This window comes from Microcaecilia unicolor, chromosome 6 (assembly GCF_901765095.1).
Source record: "Microcaecilia unicolor chromosome 6, aMicUni1.1, whole genome shotgun sequence".
NCBI lineage: Eukaryota > Metazoa > Chordata > Amphibia > Gymnophiona > Siphonopidae > Microcaecilia > Microcaecilia unicolor.
This window is the reverse complement of record NC_044036.1, coordinates 113,706,361-113,728,419: the sequence shown is the minus strand read 5'-3', so window position 1 is coordinate 113,728,419 and position 22,059 is coordinate 113,706,361.

Sequence of the window (22,059 nt, the reverse complement as noted above, 5' to 3'; positions counted from 1 at the left end):
CAACATACAGCATTGCATCATAGCACCGCGCCATTGCGGTGTTTCGGGTGGGTCTGGTTGTAACCATAGTTGTAATATGGTACGTTTGCCCATCAAGATTACTCTTTTCAAGAACTCTTTAAGTCTCTCTGGTGGCTTGCCATAAATTTTATAGACATCAAATAATTGTCCTGGTGTTGGTTGCCAATGTATGTTCCACATTTGTGATACTTGTTGTCCAAGTTTTATCCAGAAGGGCTTTACTCTTGGGCAGTACCAGAACATATGTCCCAAAGATGCCCCCACTGTTCCACATTTTGGGCAGTCATCTGTTGCTCTCAAAGTCGCTTTGTATGCCCTGTGTGGTGATATATACAATCTCATGAGAAATTTGTAATGCATTTCCTGCCAGGTTACATTCTCCGTCACACTGTACACACCCTTTAAGCTCAGTTTTATCTGTTCTGGATCCGGTTTCCATCGGAGCTCCTGATGCCATTGTTGTGACACCTGCGCGTAGTCAAGTGTTTCCTGTAAATCTCTTAAATGATGATGAAAGTATTTGAGTGGCACTTTTAATTGTGCTTCCAGGCCCAGCATCTCACTCATTGATTCCCATATTTGTTGGGTAAGAGCCATGGCCGGCAACGTTTGTATATAGTGTTTAAGTTGCAAATATTGAAAATAGTCTTTTTGTTCAAGTCCAAATTCTGTACACAGGGCCTGAAATGTTTTAATAATCCCTGTCTCCGACACTACTTGGAATAGATATTTAATACCACACATCTCCCATTTCCTAAACAACGCAGAATTCCCTCCCTCCGGGAATGCTGAGTTACCCTTAATGGGTAATAATGGGGATACCATATTATTCCATTTGTTTTTTTTACTCAACCATTTCCATGTTTTCCGCAGGGGGTTCAATAGAAATCTATATGAGCCTAGGTTTGGGAGTGCCTCCGGAGGGGCATGTAGCCAATAAGCAAATCCCATTGGAGCCATCAGCATGGTTTCCACTTTCGTACAGGAGAAAAACTCTCTGGAACGAAACCAATCTGATAAATGTCTCAGGTTACAAGCAATTGAAGTAAGTTTTAAATCAAGCAGCCCCAGCCCTCCTTTTAGGCAAGGTCTCATAAGTTTATGTAATCCAATGCGTGCGCGTTTTCCTTGCCACAGAAATGTTGTGAGGGTTTTTTTTAGCCACCTCTCCTCTTTATATCCCAGTACAGCAGGAATCATCTGGAAGGTAATGGATGGTACTTTTAATGCAACCACTGCCTGTTAGATTTCCCTCAGTCTTGTCCATCTCTACTGTTGCCTGGATGGGTTCCTAGTTGGCACTTAACCAGAATTTTTCCAAGCCGCTCATAGTCTATCCTGTCTCTTTTGTTTTGCTTTTCTTTTTGTCCATGGAAGCATAAAATGTCTGACAGGTTAGGGAGTTGGAGGCCTATACTGCAGAGGCCCAAGCCACTGCTCATCTGGTGGGCCTTCATTGAAAGAAAAGTTGGACCAGACAGAACATCCTGTGAAAGAGGAAACACCACCAAAGAAAAAGATCAATCCCCAAGCCTTTCACTTGAATGCAGGATTCTCCAGTACCCAAATTACCAAACTGCCTGTTCTCAACCAGCCCATTATCTCTAGGCTGAAGAAGTTAGTGGAAAGATTTTATCCTGTGCAAAAAGACAAAGGAGAATGCAGCTGAGCTGAGGACTGTAAGTACCATACAGCTATTAAGCACTGCACAAAGATCGCCATTTGTGTTGAAGATTTCAGGACTAATGACGTCCTCAGCATCCTAGACATCTCTTACCTTGAAAGTGGTTTTCTTGGTAACAGTGGCTTCACCCCTGAGAATAAATGAGTTTCAGACACTAGTTTCGTATTCTTCCTACCTTCAGTTCTTCTACAACTGGATAATTCTCCAAACTTGCCAAGAAATGTTATTGAAAGTGGTATCAGAATTTGACATTAACCAATATATAGTTCTTTCCAAGGCCTTACGCCCACAAAGGTGATCAAACTACACACTTTAGATTGTAAAAAAAAAAGTGCTGACTTAACTCTGAAAAGAATACAGCTGCATCACTGATCTGCTCAACCTTTTGTATCCTTTGACACCAATGTAAAATCAAAATAAGTCTGCCTATCTGGTTAGATGAATGTATATACTATTGCTGTAGCTTAGCTGGGCTGCAACTGACCATTAGGGTTAGTCCACCAAATTAAAGCAATGGCAACCTCATTTGCTCACCTATATTCAATTTCCATTGAAGACATATGGTCACTCCATTGCCTTCCTATGTCTACAAAAGATGGTGCTTTTGACACTCAGTTCTACAAGGCCTATTCAACTGACAGCATCCCTAACTCAAAGTCCAAGGTATTCCCTGCAATATCATAAACCAAAGCAGGTTAGAGAAGACCTCAGCTAAGCACATTTACTTGTCAGCAGACAAACCAAATGTGCTTACCTGAAAGACAAGTTTACCATAGGATAAATCAGACACATATTCCTATGTGGCTCAGGTAGTTAGCTTCTAAGTTTTGAATAGCTGAGGAGACTCAGATGAGCAGAGACTATGAAGGAAGTCCTGTGTATTTGCATAAAAACCTCATATGAGAGCTGTTTCTAAAAGCATTATCAGATGATTCTGACCACTTGTGTGTCTGATTTATCCTGGCTGAAAAATACACCCATTGTAAGTAAACAATTTCACTTCACTATGACTTTTGAATTTGCTTTGGGATTCCAGTTTCAACTGACTTTTGTTCTGTTCTTCCAGAGCAGCACTGAGGTACATCCACAAAGCAAAAGCAGTGGGGTGGGTCAGTGTATGGGGAAGGTTATAATACTGCTACTAGTACTGTTTTTGTTCAGTGGTGCTTCTAAAATTTTGTACATGTGAATGATGTCCCAGTCAAATAACAAACTGTTATATATTAGCATAAATAAAAGTTGTTAAATCTAAAATGTGGTTTTAAATATGGGGGTTTTAAATAAAGTACAAATATATGAAGAAGAAAATCTTGTTAATACTTTTTATGCTGGAAATTTGAGATGCTGTAATACCAGCAATGCAAGATACAGTGGAGATGGTCAAAGTACAGAGCACAAGCAGTCCAGAAAAAAGTACAAAGGGCTATCAAGAATGGAACAAATGTACTTTCTCCGAGGACAAGCAGGCTGCTTGTTCTCACTGATGGGTGACGTCCACGGCAGCCCCTCCAATCGGAAACTTCTCTAGCAAAGTCCTTTGCTACTCCTCGCGCGCACTGCGCATGCGCGGCCGTCTTCCCGCCCGAAACCGGCTCGAGCCGGCCAGTCTTCTTTTGTCCGCACTCGGTATGGTCGTGTTTCGCCGTGTCGAGCCCCGGAAAGTCGACCTCGCGCGTCCAAATTTATTTTTGACGTGTTTTTTCTTCGGAAAAGTCTTTAAAGTGTCGGGAAGTGCTTCGGAAACCCCCGGGTTTCAGACCACCCCTTCCCATACTTCCAGCTTTTTGCCCCCGATAAGTTTTCTTTCGTCGTCGGGGTAGGCCTCTTTTCGGCCTCGGTCGAGATTTTCTCCCTTCTAAATTTTTTGGTGCTCTTTTTCCGTCATTTCGGATTTTGATTTCGCCGGCGTGATTTTTCCGCCCATGACATCGAAGCCTTCCAGCGGCTTCAAGAAGTGCACCCAGTGCGCCCGGGTAATCTCGCTCACTGATAGACACTCGTCGTGTCTTCAGTGTCTGGGGGCCGAGCACCGCCCTCAGAACTGTAGTCTGTGTTCCCTGCTTCAAAGGCGGACTCAGGTAGCGAGATTAGCCCAGTGGAACGTGTTGTTCTCGGGCTCTTCGTCGGCATCGGCACCGGGATCTTTGAGTGCATCGACGTCGTCAGCGTCCAGACCATCTTCCTCGGCCGCCACTGTATCGAGTGCATCGAGGCATCGGGCCTCTGCATCGGCGCCAAGGTATCGGGCGACTGCATCGACGTCGGTGGTACCGGGACCTCGTCTGCTGATGTCGTCGGACGGTGGTGCATCGTCAGGAGTGCAGGTGAGGGCTGTCCATTCCCCTGCTGGTGGCGGTGAGCCTTCGGGTGGGTCTCCTCCTACCCTGAGGGCTCCTGCGGTACAGCCCCCCCGAGACCGACCTCCTTCGGCCTCGGCCCCGAGGAAGCGACGGCTGGATTCTACGTCCTCCTCGTCGGTGCCGGGGAGCTCCGGTGACATGCTTCGGAAGAAGTCGAAGAAGCATCGACACCGGTCGCCTCCCCGCGTCGGCACCGAGAGCTCTGGGTCGCCGAGGGAGTCGGCACCCAGCAGGCATCGGCACCGAGAGGACCGCTCACCCTCTGTTCAGGAGGTGTCGATGCGCTCCACTCTGGACAGCCCGGAACAGCCTCCTCGCCCGGAACAGGTTCTGACGTCGACGCCTGCATCGACCTCTTTGCCTTTCTCTGCAGCCGCTCTGAACGAGAGCCTCCGGGCCGTTCTCCCAGAGATTCTGGGAGAGCTGTTGCGCCCTTCCCCTCCGGTACCGGCGGTGCTTGCGCCTCCGGTACCGTCGAGCGTGGCGCCGGCTGGCCCATCGCCCGAGGTGAGGTCCCCAACGTCGGTACCGCGTGCGGTGCCGACTGCGGCCACCTCCCAGGAGGGCTCCCCGACTACGTCGGCGGAGGGAGCTTTGCCGATGCGGGCGAGGGAGTCTACCTCTCGACGCCCCCATCGTGGACGTGGCTCCACGGAGTCGAGCCGGGCGAGGTTGCAGACACAGGTTCGTGAACTTGTGTCTGACACCGAGGGTGAGGCCTCGTGGGAGGAAGAGGAAGATCCCAGATATTTCTCGGACGAGGAGTCTGAGGGTCTTCCTTCTGATCCTACTCCCTCTCCTGAAAGGCAGCTTTCTCCTCCTGAGAGTCTGTCTTTCGCTTCCTTTGTCCGGGAGATGTCTACGGTCATCCCCTTCCCGGTGGTTGTGGAGGACGAGCCCAGGGCTGAAATGTTTGAGCTCCTGGACTATCCTTCTCCACCTAAGGAAGCGTCCACTGTTCCCTTGCACCATGTCCTAAAAAAGACATTGCTTGCGAACTGGACCAAGCCACTAAGTAATCCCCACATTCCCAAGAAGATCGAGTCCCAGTACCGGATCCATGGGGACCCAGAGCTGATGCGCACCCAGTTGCCTCATGAATCTGGAGTTGTGGATTTGGCCCTAAAGAAGGCTAAGTGTTCTAGGGAGCATGCTTCGGCGCCCCCGGGCAAAGACCCTAGAACCTTAGACTCCTTTGGGAGGAAGGCCTACCATTCTTCTACTGTATGCTCGTGGCCAAAATTCAGTCGTGAGGGAAGATCCACTAGAAGGTGGAAAACTCAAGCACCCCACGGTAAAAACAACAGTGTGCAAAAAGTGGGAGTACGACCAAGGAAACCAGACACTGGAAGACGTTCTTAAATAAAAAGACTTTATTAAAGATTTGAAGACTCGACACGTCGTGTTTCGGCCGTCAGGCCTGCATCAGGAGTCTGCCGTGCAGAGTGCTACGGAGCAATGGCGATGGAAATGCACTGAGAATTTTTCAGCAGTCTCTTATACGGAGAGTTGCTATGGAGTGATAGGGTTAAATCTTCAAAAATGGCTTGGTAGTCTTAAAAAAGACTGTTTTGAGAAAATTCGTCAAAAGCGCTGCTCGCACTATCTGTGTCGAGTCTTCAAATCTTTAATAAAGTCTTTTTATTTAAGAACGTCTTCCAGTGTCTGGTTTCCTTGGTCGTACTCCCACTTTTTGCACACAAAATTCAGTCGTACCAGCTCTACACGAGCATACATATGCGGAACAATGTGCGGCAGTTGGGCTTGGTTGATGCTCTTCCCCCTGAGCAGGCCAAGCCTTTTCAGGAGGTGGTCAGGCAGCTGAAGGCGTGCAGAAAATTCCTGGCCAGAGGGGTGTATGACACCTTTGATGTTGCGTCCAGGGCCGCTGCTCAAGGTGTGGTGATGCGCAGGCTCTCATGGCTGCGTGCCGCCGACCTGGAGAATAGACTCCAGCAGCGGATTGCGGACTCGCCTTGCCGTGCGGATAACATTTTTGGAGAGAAGGTCGAACAGGTGGTAGAGCATCTCCACCAGCGGGACACCGCATTCGACAAGTTCTCCCGCCGGCATCCTTCAGCATCTACCTCTACAGGTAGAAGATTTTTTGGGGGAAGGAAGACTGTTCCCTATGCTTCTGGTAAGCGTAGGTACAATCCTCCTTCTCGACAGCCTGCGGCCCAGGCTAAGCCCCAGCGCGCTCGCTCTCGTCAGCAGCGTGCGCCTCAGCAAGGCCCCGCGGCTCCCCAGCAAAAGCAAGGGGCGAGCTTTTGACTGGCTCCAGCAGAGCATAGCCGACATCCAAGTGTCAGTGCCGGGCGACCTGCCAGTTGGGGGGAGGTTGAAAGCTTTTCACCAAAGGTGGCCTCTCATAACCTCCGACCAGTGGGTTCTTCAAATAGTCCGGCAAGGATACACCCTCAATTTGGCCTCAAAACCTCCAAATTGTCCACCGGGAGCTCAGTCTTACAGCTTCCAGCACAGGCAGGTACTTGCAGAGGAACTCTCCGCCCTTCTCAGCGCCAATGCGGTCGAGCCCGTGCCATCCGGGCAAGAAGGGCTGGGATTCTATTCCAGGTACTTCCTTGTGGAAAAGAAAACAGGGGGGATGCGTCCCATCCTAGACCTAAGCGCCCTGAACAAATATCTCGTAAAAGAAAAGTTCAGGATGCTTTCCCTGGGCACCCTTCTCCCCATGATTCAGCAAAACGATTGGCTATGCTCTCTGGACTTGAAGGATGCCTACACACACATCCCGATACTGCCAGCTCACAGACAGTATCTGCGATTTCAGTTGGGCACACGCCACTTCCAGTACTGTGTGCTACCCTTTGGGCTCGCCTCTGCGCCCAGGGTGTTCACAAAGTGCCTAGCTGTGGTAGCAGCGGCACTTCGCAGGCTGGGGGTGCACGTGTTCCCATATCTCGACGATTGGCTGGTGAAGAACACATCCGAGGCAGGGGCCCTGCAGTCCATGCAGATGACTATTCGCCTCCTGGACCTACTGGGGTTTGTGATAAATTATCCAAAGTCCCATCTTCTCCCAGTGCAGAAACTCGAATTCATAGGAGCTCTGCTGGATTCTCGGACGGCTCGCGCCTATCTCCCAGAGACGAGGGCCAACAACTTGTTGTCCCTCGTCTCGCGGGTGCGAGCGTCCCAGCAGATCACAGCTCGGCAGATGTTGAGATTGCTGGACCACATGGCCTCCACAGTTCATGTGACTCCCATGGCCCGTCTTCACATGAGATCTGCTCAATGGACCCTAGCCTCCCAGTGGTATCAGGCTGCTGGGGGTCTAGAAGACGTGATCCACCTGTCCACGAGTTTTCTCGAATCCCTGTATTGGTGGACAATCTGGTCCAATTTGACTCTGGGACGTCCCTTCCAAATTCCTCAGCCACAAAAAGTGCTGACAACGGATGCGTCTCTCCTGGGATGGGGAGCTCATGTCGATGGGCTTCACACCCAAGGAAGCTGGTCCCTCCAGGAACGCGGTCTACAGATCAATCTCCTGGAGTTGCGAGCGATCTGGAACGCTCTGAAGGCTTTCAGAGATCGGCTGTCCCATCAAATTATCCAAATTCAGACAGACAACCAGGTTGCCATGTACTATGTCAACAAGCAGGGGGGCACCGGATCTCGCCCCCTGTGTCAGGAAGCCGTCAGCATGTGGCTCTGGGCTCGCCGTCTCGGCATGGTGCTCCAAGCCACATATCTGGCAGGCGTAAACAACAGTCTGGCCGACAGACTGAGCCGGATTATGCAACCTCACGAGTGGTCGCTCAACTCCAGAGTGGTGCGCCAGATCTTCCAAGCGTGGGGCACCCCTTTGGTGGATCTCTTCGCATCTCGAGTGAACCACAAAGTCCCTCAGTTCTGTTCCAGGCTTCAGGCCCCCGGCAGACTGGCATCGGATGCCTTCCTGCTGGATTGGGGGGAGGGCCTGCTGTATGCTTATCCTCCCATTCCTCTGGTGGGGAAGACTTTGTTGAAACTCAAACAAGACCGAGGCACCATGATTCTGATTGCTCCTTTTTGGCCGCGTCAGATCTGGTTCCCTCTTCTTCTGGAGTTATCCTCCGAAGAACCGTGGAGATTGGAGTGTTTTCCGACCCTCATCACGCAGGACGAAGGGGCTCTTCTGCATCCCAGCCTCCGGTCCCTGGCTCTCACGGCCTGGATGTTGAGAGCGTAGACTTTGCCTCTTTGTGTCTGTCAGAGGGTGTCTCCCGCGTCTTGCTTGCTTCCAGGAAAGATTCCACTGAGAGGAGTTACTTCTTTCTGTGGAGGAGGTTTGCCGTCTGGTGTGACAGCAAGGCCCTAGCTCCTCGCTCTTGTCCTACACAGACCCTGCTTGAATACCTTTTGCACTTGTCTGAGTCTGGTCTCAAGACCAACTCTGTAAGAGTTCACCTTAGCGCAATCAGTGCATACCATTACCATGTGGAAGGTAAGCCGATCTCAGGACAGCCTTTAGTTGTTCGCTTCATGAGAGGTTTGCTTTTGTCAAAGCCCCCTGTCAAGCCTCCTACAGTGTCATGGGATCTCAATGTCGTTCTCACCCAGCTGATGAAACCTCCTTTTGAGCCACTGCATTCCTGCCATCTGAAGTACTTGACCTGGAAGGTCATTTTCTTGGTGGCAGTTACTTCAGCTCGTAGAATCAGTGAGCTTCAGGCCCTGGTAGCCCAGGCCCCTTACACCAAATTTCATCATAACAGAGTAGTCCTCCGCACTCACCCTAAGTTCTTGCCAAAGGTCGTGTCGGAGTTCCATCTGAACCAGTCAATTGTCTTGCCAACATTCTTTCCCCGTCCTCATTCCTGCCCTGCTGAACGTCAGCTGCACACATTGGACTGCAAGAGAGCATTGGCCTTCTACCTGGAGCGGACACAGCCCCACAGACAGTCCGCCCAATTGTTTGTTTCTTTTGATCCCAATAGGAGGGGAGTGGCTGTAGGGAAACGCACCATATCCAATTGGCTAGCAGATTGCATTTCCTTCACTTACGCCCAGGCGGGGCTGGCTCTTGAGGGTCATGTCACGGCTCATAATGTTAGAGCCATGGCTGCGTCGGTAGCCCACTTGAAGTCAGCCTCCATTGAAGAAATTTGCAAAGCTGCGACGTGGTCATCTGTCCACACATTCACATCTCATTACTGCCTGCAGCAGGATACCCGACGCGACAGTCGGTTCGGGCAGTCAGTTCTTCAGAACCTGTTTGGGCTTTAGGATCCAACTCCACCCCCCGAGGGCCCTGTTTGTTCTGTTCCAGGCTGCACTCTCAGTTAGTTGGTAAATTTTTTAGGTCAATCTCAGTTATGTCCTCGCCGTTGCAAGGCCCAATTGACCATGGTTGTTGTTTTGAGTGAGCCTGGGGGCTAGGGATACCCCATCAGTGAGAACAAGCAGCCTGCTTGTCCTCGGAGAAAGCGAATGCTACATACCTGTAGAAGGTATTCTCCGAGGACAGCAGGCTGATTGTTCTCACAAACCCGCCCGCCTCCCCTTTGGAGTTGTGTCTTCCCTTGTATTGTCTTGCTACATACTGGACTGGCCGGCTTGAGCCGGTTTCGGGCGGGAAGACGGCCGCGCATGCGCGCGAGGACTAGCAAAGGACTTTGCTAGAGAAGTTTCCGATTGGAGGGGCTGCCGTGGACGTCACCCATCAGTGAGAACAATCAGCCTGCTGTCCTCGGAGAATACCTTCTACAGGTATGTAGCATTCGCTTTATTGGTGACCCGACATGGGTGTGTTTCAGCGTAAACTAATGTGTGCTTCTGCTTCAGGGGTCAAGCAACACTAAGTGCCTAAGTTGTTGCTCAAAATGTAGCAGCTCAACACGGTAAAAGTGTGCACTGAAGACAGAGAAATAAGTTCCTAGTGTGGAGCGAAAATGCCAAGAATTGAACCATTTGTGCAAGATGGTGTTCAATGGGAAATGTTATCTGCTTGCTTTGCAGCTCAGGACCTTTATATGGTACAGTATATGCACACTTTTTCAGAAGTCTGAGCACAGACTAAGCTATCAGAAACAGATATGTGTAGAACATATCTTTTATGTACAGCTTGTATTTGCTACCTCTTCAAGGATTTTGACTTCTGGCCTACTAGATGATATCCACATCATGGGTGTCAGAACAGGGGCGGGAGGGGGATCCACAGGTGCCATGGCACTCCCCAAAATTCCATATGGCAGGCCATCGCTCCTGCTCCTTGACTCTAATAATTCAGTAGGTGGGAGGAAGTTATATGACGTATAACTTCTGCCTGCCTCATGCCATGGCTGCTCTGCTGCTCCAGTTCCATGCCCTGTCTGTCTGCTCACCCACATTTATGAATGACAGTCTGCAACAGCATGTCACACCACCCCAGACTCCCCTATGTTTCCAGCAGCGCTATTGCTACCAAACTGCCTGGGACTCCACCTCTTCAGCAGCAGCACACTGACGCTGCTGTAGTTCACACTGCCACAGGATTGGCTCAGGATTCCACCACTTCTTCAGTCTGCTTCAGGTCAGTTGGGCCCAGGGAGCATGAAGGGCTGGAGAAGCAACATCGGGGAGGAGGCTGGGTGGGGGCAGGACAGGGTTGTAGAAAGAGAACATGAAGTTCTGGAAAAGGAGAGAGCATGTTGGGAGGGCTGGAGAAGGATACAGTATCGTAGGAGAAGAGCCAGAGAAGCAGTATGGAGGTAAGGAGAGGAAGGCTGGAGAAGAAAAGAATAAAGTGGGGGCAAGGTAGGGCTGTAGAAGGAAAAGGCATGGTGGGTGAACGGCTGGAGAGCCAGCAGTGGAGCTTGGAAAGAAGAAGTCTGAAGGAGAGAGTATACGGGTGGGGGCAGAGCTGGAGAAGGAGAAAGCATAGTGGGGGGTGGGGTGGAGAAGCAGCACTGGAGCATGGGTGCAAAAAGGCTGGAGAAGGAGCAAGCATAATGAAGAGAAGGAGAATACAGTGGTGGAAATAAGTATTTGATCCCTTGCTGATTTTGTAAGTTTGCCCACTGACAAAGACATGAGCAGCCCATAATTGAAGGGTAGGTTATTGGTAACAGTGAGAGATAGCACATCACAAATTAAATCCGGAAAATCACATTGTGGAAAGTATATGAATTTATTTGCATTCTGCAGAGGGAAATAAGTATTTGATCCCCCACCAACCAGTAAGAGATCTGGCCCCTACAGACCAGGTAGATGCTCCAAATCAACTCGTTACCTGCATGACAGACAGCTGTCGGCAATGGTCACCTGTATGAAAGACACCTGTCCACAGACTCAGTGAATCAGTCAGACTCTAACCTCTACAAAATGGCCAAGAGCAAGGAGCTGTCTAAGGATGTCAGGGACAAGATCATACACCTGCACAAGGCTGGAATGGGCTACAAAACCATCAGTAAGACGCTGGGCGAGAAGGAGACAACTGTTGGTGCCATAGTAAGAAAATGGAAGAAGTACAAAATGACTGTCAATCGACAAAGATCTGGGGCTCCACGCAAAATCTCACCTCGTGGGGTATCCTTGATCATGAGGAAGGTTAGAAATCAGCCTACAACTACAAGGGGGGAACTTGTCAATGATCTCAAGGCAGCTGGGACCACTGTCACCACGAAAACCATTGGTAACACATTACGACATAACGGATTGCAATCCTGCAGTGCCCGCAAGGTCCCCCTGCTCCGGAAGGCACATGTGACGGCCCGTCTGAAGTTTGCCAGTGAACACCTGGATGATGCCGAGAGTGATTGGGAGAAGGTGCTGTGGTCAGATGAGACAAAAATTGAGCTCTTTGGCATGAACTCAACTCGCCGTGTTTGGAGGAAGAGAAATGCTGCCTATGACCCAAAGAACACCGTCCCCACTGTCAAGCATGGAGGTGGAAATGTTATGTTTTGGGGGTGTTTCTCTGCTAAGGGCACAGGACTACTTCACCGCATCAATGGGAGAATGGATGGGGCCATGTACCGTACAATTCTGAGTGACAACCTCCTTCCCTCCGCCAGGGCCTTAAAAATGGGTCGTGGCTGGGTCTTCCAGCACGACAATGACCCAAAACATACAGCCAAGGCAACAAAGGAGTGGCTCAGGAAGAAGCACATTAGGGTCATGGAGTGGCCTAGCCAGTCACCAGACCTTAATCCCATTGAAAACTTATGGAGGGAGCTGAAGCTGCGAGTTGCCAAGCGACAGCCCAGAACTCTTAATGATTTAGAGATGATCTGCAAAGAGGAGTGGACCAAAATTCCTCCTGACATGTGTGCAAACCTCATCATCAACTACAGAAGACGTCTGACCGCTGTGCTTGCCAACAAGGGTTTTGCCACCAAGTATTAGGTCTTGTTTGCCAGAGGGATTAAATACTTATTTCCCTCTGCAGAATGCAAATAAATTCATATACTTTCCACAATGTGATTTTCCGGATTTAATTTGTGATGTGCTATCTCTCACTGTTACCAATAACCTACCCTTCAATTATGGGCTGCTCATGTCTTTGTCAGTGGGCAAACTTACAAAATCAGCAAGGGATCAAATACTTATTTCCACCACTGTAAGTATTGGGAGTCCAAAAAAAGCCTCCTCATCTTGTCTCCCTCTTTCCCCTTGATGTCTCCAGCCCCGCTTCCTCTCTGCTTATCCCTTATTATCAAGTCCTCATATCCCTTGCCACTAACTAGTCCTGGAGAAGCAGCAGTGGGGTTGGTCCTAAAATTTAAATATCAGAATTAATCCTGGGGAACTGGGCACAGAAAATTTTGGCCATCTGGGTTCTTCAGACTGCCCAGAACACCCCTATCTCCACCCAGACTTATTGAACCCACCCATCCCTGCTCCTCTAAAGGCAGGAGGGGAGCCCAATTGGCACCCATCATCTTTCAAAATGGTGGCACCGGAACCTTAGCAGTACATTCCCTTCTACCTTCTACATTTTGACTGTGTCTGATATTTACAGGTGATACCTCTGTATTTGGATATTGCTTGCATTTTGTTTCGATAGTAGCTCAAGGTGAGTTACATTCAGGGATTTTCCTGACCATGGAGGTCTTACAATCTGTCTATACCTGAGGTAATGGAGGGTTTAGAGACTTGCCTAAGGTTACAAGGAATAGTGGTGGGATTTGATCTGAGCTCTGGTTATCAGCCCGTTGCTCTAACCACTAGGCTATTCCTCCACTCCTAGAATACATACTCTACCTTAACTTTGGAGGGTTGGGTACACTTCTTTGTAAAGCAATGGGAGCAGATGCAGATCACTATGGATTAATGAGTTCTTTAGATATTTCTATCATTGATCATTCAGAACAAGTGCTGCATTCTTTATTCCAGTTTCAAATCCCTAGCTTTCAGAGTGAGAAACTGAGCAGCATTCAATATTATTTATTATTGTTTCAAGATATAACAATATAACCTTGTATATGTTATCAACCGAATTAGCAAACGCCTTTACGGTACTATGTAAGCCACATTGAGTCTGCAAATAGGTGAGAAAATGTGGGGTACAAATGTAACAAACAAATAAATAAAATTAGTTGCTGCAAGAAAACCATCTGAGAGATGCGTCTGTGCCTTTAAGTGGAAAAGGTTTCCATCTCATTTTTCATGAATGGTCATGACCCTATTTGCTGTCCTTCTGACAGCATTTTGCACTGGTTCAATCATTTCTGTTAAGAGCTCCAAATGTCCTCCATCAGAATACCTTCAGCACTTTCTTAGCTTATCCAGCCCAGCTGATAGACTTCAAGCTAATTCAGGATAGAACTTGAAGAAGGTTTGACATGAACCACCTTTGCAGAAATTATGGGACCTGAATGTCATCTCTAAATCTGTCGCAGCTCGAGATAGGTGAGCCATTGGGCCGCAGTCAGGTTTACACTACCTACCCAACCCAAAGACTGGCGACAGGCGAGTCATGCCCTGGTGGAAACTAGACTAGAGATTGACGGAAACAAGGCCAGGGCATACCTCTTAAAAGAATTCTTGAGGGTGCCCCGACAAGGCAGGGCAGAGAGTGACTCTTGAGAGCTCTTTGGGGCTGGCCCGATAGAGTTGAGGCCAGGGAGTAGCTGGAACATGGAAACCTGGGGACCAGTAACAGCTGGAGACCCAGGACTGGACAACCAGGCTGGAACAAAGCTGAAAACACAGACTGGAACTAAGCTGGGACAAGGTTGAATACTCCGACCGTAAGAAGGTTGGAGACACAGACTGGACCCTAATCAGATGCTCTAGCCCAATTCTTTGCTCTAAAATTTCTACTCATCTTACTAGGTCTCAGCTTCCACTGTGGGTTAAAAATAATGAATCCAATCCAATCCATTGTGGATGGTGAGGGCCATCTTTGTTTTGTTTTTATTTGTTTTATTGAGGCTTATTAAGGACAGCAGTGTGAAAGAACAATACTTACAACATGTCACGCTTCTCCGCCTATCTCGAACAGTGAGCCCTTGGACCACTACCGACGGCCAGCAGTGGCAGGAGAACCCCTCAAACATACAGCAAGACGCAGACCGGAACTGGAGCAGCTGGCCAGGAGTAGCAGCAGAGGCAACGACCTGGACCAGGCCAAGCAGGAACCCAAGTCTTCACCTGCACTTAGCCGCGATTCATCAGGAGTTGAGCCCCTGGCTGCAGGTGGCCGGCAGGACTTGCCGGACTGGACTGGAACAGAAGCACAGGCAGTGAGCAGGAGAAGTCCACGAAACAAACAAGTTCTGGGGCAGGCAGCAGCAGAAGAATAAGCCAGTGCACAAGCCAGGTTCTGGACAGGCCGCAGGCAGAAGCAAAGCCAGTAAACAAGCCGGGTCTGGGGCGGGCAGCAAGCAGAAGGAGCAACCAGAAAACAGGCAGGGTTTGGCTGACACGAAAAGTAGCAATGCAGCACTGCAACAAAACTCTCACAGAACAAGACTCCTCTGAGGACCTCTGTTGCAAGGCAAAGTGGAAAGCCTCCAGGTGGCTAATAAAGGCAAACCACAAGGGAGGTCACCTGGTATGGGTACTGCTTAGTTCCAAAAAGTCCCAAGACAGACTGGAGGGCTGGAAGATCCGGACCGGACTGGAGTAACCTCTGGAGCATGGGAACGGCAAGCAGTCAGTCCACGGCAGCCACCAGGTCTAGCCAGCAGGTGGCGATATGAATGAGAGCAGGAAACATAGGTAATATCATAACACAACATGAGGCAAGAGAACACATAATAATCAAGCTCAAGGTCAACATAGAATTGAGTCCACTGGCAAAGTAGCACCCAAGTGTTTACACCATTTTGTTTAGCCCTATTATTAATTCAAACAAAATCCCTTTCCCCTTAAAACACTACTCCCTCGCATGCCCTCGCATTACCCATGATCAGTCAAGAAAGGGTGCCAAATGAGCTCCCACTTTTCCATAGTCTTAGTTCACCCTTGGGTTTGTTGTTTGTTTTATATATTATCCTGCTAGCTCTTTCTTGATTCAAGTGGTGGGGCCTGGCCTATCTGCAGTGGCGTGCTGGACCTGGTTCACACCATCTTGTGAGAGCTGGTTGCAAACTTTTCTTGAATTTTGCGAACCTGTTGTTGAGCCCTCCATAGTAGCTCATGCAGCAAGAAGAGGAGGAAGTGAACTGCAGCACAGCAGGTCACTTCCTCCTCCTGCGTCTGCTTAGATCTGACTGTTTATGTGGATCACTGTGGTCACTTTTTCTTCCTGTGTGGACTTAGACCCAACTGTTTACTTAATTTTTAAAAAAAACACATTTCAAAGTATTTTATAAAATTTCATCACTATCTCCATCACTTACTTTGAATTTTGGTGATATGTCTTTACAGCCTAGTGACATGGTTAAAATCTTGGGTGTGCTGATGTATTCTACCCTTTCTTTTAGGACTCATATTTCTGCAGTGGTCAAAGCCTGTCTATTTTTAGGTTACTTTGGATACACTTTGTGCAGCATCTGTTTGATAAAAAGGCTTTGTGCGTTGTAATTCATGCCTTAGTCATGCAACGGCTGGATTACTGTAATGTTCCTTTTAGGGGCATAGGTCAGGGAGAGACCAGGCGACTGCAACAGTTGCAGAATGTCTCTGTAAAGCTACTTTTTCATGCTACAAAATATAACCATTTGATTCCCTTATGGAAAACGGAAGAAATTCACTCAGAACTGCTCGTTCCTACTTAAACCTCCACTACTCTGCGTGTCCTGGACTCAAATATAAAACCACATATGCTTCCACCTTTTCCTATATCAGTACTCGTTTGTGGAATGCATTACCTAAAACAGTAAAAACGGTTCAAGATCATCTAGCTTTCAATAAGTCTCTCAAGACCCACTTATTTGGGCAAGCTTACCCTAAAGAACCAGTCTTGGCTCAATGACTCCTGGACTTCGACCCCTCTAGTGATCTTGTGGACTAATCTACTTCTTTCCTATCCCTTTAACTTTCCGCTCCACTTATCCCTTTCCATTTATTGTACTCCCTTGTTTGTAACTTAAAAATTGTAAACCACATTGAGCCTGCCAGTGGTAGGAAATTGTGGGGTATAAGTGCTGTAAAATAAATAAATAAATAAACACTGGTTATTGGTGAAATATCGCATTACCTATAAAATATTGCTTCTGGGGTTCAAGATTTTTCATACAAAGCTGCCTGATTTTTTGTCACATAGTTTGCATCCTTATGTGCCTGGACAGCCTCTCCGCTCTAGCCAACAATCACTACTGTCTGTTCCTTCGTTGCGCACCATACCATCTTCCACATTTTGGAAGGTGTTGTTCAGTGTGATGGGACCAACACTCTGGAACAATCTAACCATACTCTTACGTACAAAGATCTTTCTTCCTTCATTTAAGGCTATGCTTAAAACCCACCTCTTTCAGTTGGCTTTCCCTAACTAAATTCTCTTATTGTTGATCTGCCTCGGCCAAAGGATCATGTGAAATGCATCAGGTTTGTTTGTGTTTGCTTGCATTTACCTGCATTTGCAAAATTTTGTTTGCCTATGTTATTAGTTTACTTTTATGTGTGTGCTTGATGTATTTTGCTTATGTTGTAACAATTTTGAAATATAATATTTATTATATGTACCGTATTTTTCGGACTATAAGACGCACCGGACCATAAGGCGCACCTAGGTTTTAGAGGAGGGAAATAGGAAAAAAAAAATTTTCCTTTTTCCCTCCTCTAAAACCTAGGTGCTCTGGTGCGTCTTGTCCGAGTTTTGGATCGCCGTCCCCTACTTACGCGATGCCATGTTCCCTGGTGGTCTAGTGACGTCGGGGCAGGAAAGAGCCCCCTCTTTCCTGCCCATCGCACTGCTCTCCGTGCTCCTGACTGTCGAGACCGTCAGGAAGCAGTCAGGAGCACGGAGAGCAGCGCGATGGGCAGGAAAGAGGGGGCTCTTTCCTGCCCCGACGTCACTAGACCACCAGGGAACATGGCATCGCGTAAGTAGGGGACGGCGATCCAAAACTCGCTACCTTCGGACTATAAGACGCACCCCCCATTTTCCTCCCAAATTTTGGGGGAAAAAAGTGCTTCTTATAGTCCGAAAAATACGGTAAATCGCTTTGATGGCCTCGGCTTTAGGTGATCAATCAAATAAATGTAACCTTGAACCTTTATGTGAACCGTGATCCTGGGGATCACATAAACAGTTGGGTCTAAGTCCACACAGGAGGAGGAAGTGACCTATTTTGCAGCGTGTCACTTCCTCCTTACTGTAGTCATCACAACCATTCCTTCCTGCCACCACTAACCTACCAACTGTATCCCTCCCAGTGTCAGCTACTGCATGCTTGCAAAATCTATGGGAGAAGGTGAGTGTGCAGTGGGGGATTGCAGAGTAAAGGGATGAATCGTGTAGGGGGTGAGGATTGGGGGCAAAGTAAATGGGTGAGTGTGCCATGCAAAGAGGGGTTGAGGACAGACAAATGGGGTGAATGTGCCATGGGGTGGGGTAGAGGGGTTGGAGACAGCTCATTGCTCACTCACCCCTTTTGTCTAAGGGGTTGGGGCAAAATACAAGGGTAAGTGTGCCATGTGGTTTGGGGCAGACAAAGTGTGCCATGGGATGGGGGGGTTGGGGGGTTGTCACAAAATGTCTATCATGCACCTGGGATTATCCCTGCAGCCACTTAGAGGTTCTATCTCTAGCACAGCTCAGGTCTGCCTGTTCCTGCCACTTGTGCTCCACACTAGCACCCTCCTCCCACTGACTAGATCCCAACTGCTTCTGGTGAGTCTCCCACTCTCAAGATGTTCCCCGGTAATTTCTAGGTTACTGGGACCACACTCCCAGTGATCCCACAGATCCTAGAAAGCACTCACCTACCCAATACACAAACCACCAGGATTCTTAGTCAGTCCAGACAAGCAGAGGCAATAAACAAAAAGTTTTATTGTCATAAAAAATATTGAACAGTGAACCATAAAAACAGATGGAACAAAAACAATACACAATAACAAGTAACTGAATATGGATCAATTATAAAACTAAACGTGTTCACTACCCGGAGAGTATAGGAAATATAACTGCTCACATGGTCTCAGTGATGAGATCTTTCTCTCTTGCCTCCCAGTCTGAGATGGAGAGAAATCCAGTGTTTCCAGACTGGATTTGAACTCCTGGGCCAATCAGAGCCCAGAACAGCAAATTTTAAAAGTATACTGCAGGTACTTCCTTTTTGTGCTAAACTAAAGAAAGAACAGTCATTTTCTGCCACAGCATTAAACATAAACATGCACCACCTGCTGGCCAAACTAAAGAAATACACTTCAAGAAATGATTAATACAGTTTTGATTGGGAATGGGAAATGGGACTTGATATACTGCCTTTCTGGGGTTTTTGCAACTACATTCAAAGCGGTTTACATATATTCAGGTACTTATTTTGTACCAGGAGCAATGGAGGGTTAGGTGACTTGCCCAGAGTCACAAGGAGCTGCAGTGAGAATTGAACTCAGTTCCCCAGGATCAAAGTCCACTGCACTAACCACTAGGCTCACTGTTTTGTCACAGGTGCAGAGTAAAGGGTGAACATGCCATGGGGGGGGGGGGGGGGGGAGGGGGATGTCCCCAGGGTCTCCTTCCTGCTGAGCACAGTAAGGGAAGGGCAGCAACACTCTGGGTTTGACAGTTTGGGGTTTTTGTTTTGGACAGAGGGCCCATTAAACATTTACCAGCACACCATTGGCTATCTGCCACTTCTGGTTCACAGGTGGTATTCTTTTCTAATATAAAGCTGTATACTTCTGTATGTTCGCACATACAAAAAAGATGTTTACAGATGGATGGACAGCTAGACAGTCAAATCCTCCCTAGAAGGTGCCATTGCTTAATCCTTAAGAAAAATGATGAAAGTATTTGGGATCACTGACTGTTGACGTCATCTGAAAACCACATTCGATGCTTGCAGTGTCTTCTGTTGATCATGTGAGCTCAAACTGAAATTGAGTCACACAGTTCTGGTCAAGATGTCATTTTTAATCAAATGAGTGCCCTTTTAGTATAATTTGAACAGGGGTTGAGTTTTAGAGCTCACTGAATCTTAAAGTTTTCTACAGTAATCTGCAGCAATGCAATGAAAAAGCATTAGTTAAATATACATAATTTTTTCACTGAGAGGTTGGTGGGGAGGAGACTTGGAACAGACTTCCATTGACGATAGTAGGAGCAAGCTTAAAACAGTGACCTCTCTCTTTTGGAGAACTTGAACTTTTCTTGGAGTTTTGGAAAATGCATATCAGCTGAAAGTAGAAATATTAGACTATGATTAAGGTAGGTGCTTAGTAGTCAGAGCCAGGTTTCCACTGATTTCCATGCCATCATTCCACAGCAAACAAGTGGCAAAGAAAGGAGGGTGCAGAAGCATTGATTTCAACTCACTGCCTGTGGAAACCCATTAGTTTCAGAGGTTTTACATGGACAAGCCTAGAAGCATTTCACAGTTCTCAAAAGGTTCAGGGCTTTGTGAATTTTGGACTGGATTGCACGGTTCGTTACCTAAATCAGCAGGAATGAGGCGCCGTGTGAGGAGCTGGATCTGATTGTCCTGTGAAGCTGTTTGAAGCTGTTCCATATGTTTGTTCAACAATAACTGGAACAATGGAGAATTTGTTGAGGTTTCTACTCTTAAGCATAAGGGATCAATACAGTAAAACCATTTTAGACATAGATCCATCTATAAAAACATATACAGGAAAATTGTGTTTAACAGAAAACTTTTCTGCTTGGGGATCTCTTTCAATAATCAGGCTGTTCTTTCTTAGTTCCCTCTCTCTCTCTCTCTCTCTCTCTCCTCTGTCTTCAAGTTTACTTTTGGATCTCTGTCCTTTTTAAATTCCTTCTCTGCATTTCATTTCTTCCATTTTTCCTATATTTTCTGGTTTCTCACTTGATTTTACAGTTAAGAACAGTAACAGTATGTTATATTTAGAATAGATGAAAATTTCTGGAGAGAAGAGGAATGGGCAGGGTTCATGAATATTGACCATCTGTCAGGGAGACGGTGACTAAAGTCTCCAGAAACAAAAAAATGAGATTGTAATGAATTCTGTTAGAACAAACAATTTGTAATACAACAGTCCCAACCCCATACTTTTACGTGAAAAAAAATTAAAACAAATTACAAAAGTTCAAACATGTAACTTTTGCAGACTGCCTATGGACCCATGAGATGAAAAACTGGCCATTCTCAACATTTTGATCCACTACTTTAGTCACCTTTTCTCAAAGATGGTCATATATGTCAAGACATTTGCATAGACATAGGGTACTGGATGGAGTCATTCTGTAGAGCGGCTATTCAAATGGTCAACCTTTTTTGTTATAAAGGAGATGGGGCCAACTTAAAGATGTAAACATGTATATCCTGGTGGAGAGACAGGAAAGGAGAGTTATGATAGAGACATTTAAATATTTTCAAGGGATAAATACATGGAAGTCGGGCATTTTTCAGTGGCAAGGAAGCTCTGGAATGAGAGGTCAAAGGATGAGGGTAAAAGGGGACACACTCAACCGTACTCTAAGGAAATATTTATATATAGAAAGGATAGTAGAAGCATGGATCATCAGCTTGATACAATATCTGAATTCAAGAAAGCTTGGAATAAAGGATCTCTGAAGAAGAAGGGATTGTAGAATCTGGGCTGTTGGTTTAGATGAGTAAACTCAACAGGTCGTCTGGTCTTTTTCTGCCAGAGGTTTCTATGGGTCCAATACTTAGCAGTACTTATCTGGGTAAGAGGTATTGATCCTTGGATAGGTGCTGCTGACTGGGGCCACAACCAGGTTTTCAGTAGTAGTATTTGCATAATGTCCTTGGAAGTCTCTGCAGACTGTCCCAGCACTTAAAACATCAGGAGAAAAAGCCTCAAAGAGCTCCAAGTTTTGGAGCTGGAACTTTCATCATCTGCTAAAACAAAACACCCAGAAAAATAATCTTTTAATGCATTTATATTAACAGCTTAACTCAAAAATCTGTGAAATTTCACTTAGCTGCTTAGCTGTCTCTTTCTCCCAGCTCATATAGAAACATAGACCATGACCAACGATGACCAGCGTTTCATTGTGCTGCATCAGTGTCAATGGGTAAAACATCCTTTTCATGTGCTGTCTGCACACGGCTGCCTCTTTATGCTCAGCTGTGTGCAGACGGTGCATGAAATGAAAGTGTGACCCCTGACCCTGACGCAGCACAATGAAACGCTGTTCATCGTTAGTCATGATCTATGTTTCTGTATGAGTTGGGAGAAAGAGACAGCTGAGCAGCTAAGTGACATTTCACTGATTTTTGAGTTAAGCTGTTAACATAAATGCATTAAAGATTATTTTGCTAGGAGTATTTTTTTTTAGCAGATGATGAAAAGTTCCAGCTCCATAATTTGGATGTCTTTGAGGCTTTTTCTCCTGATGTTTTAAGTGCTGGGACAGTCTGCAGAGACTTCCAAGGACATTATCCAAATAATACTACTGAAAACCTGGTTATGGCCCCAGTCAGCAGCACCTATCCAAGTATC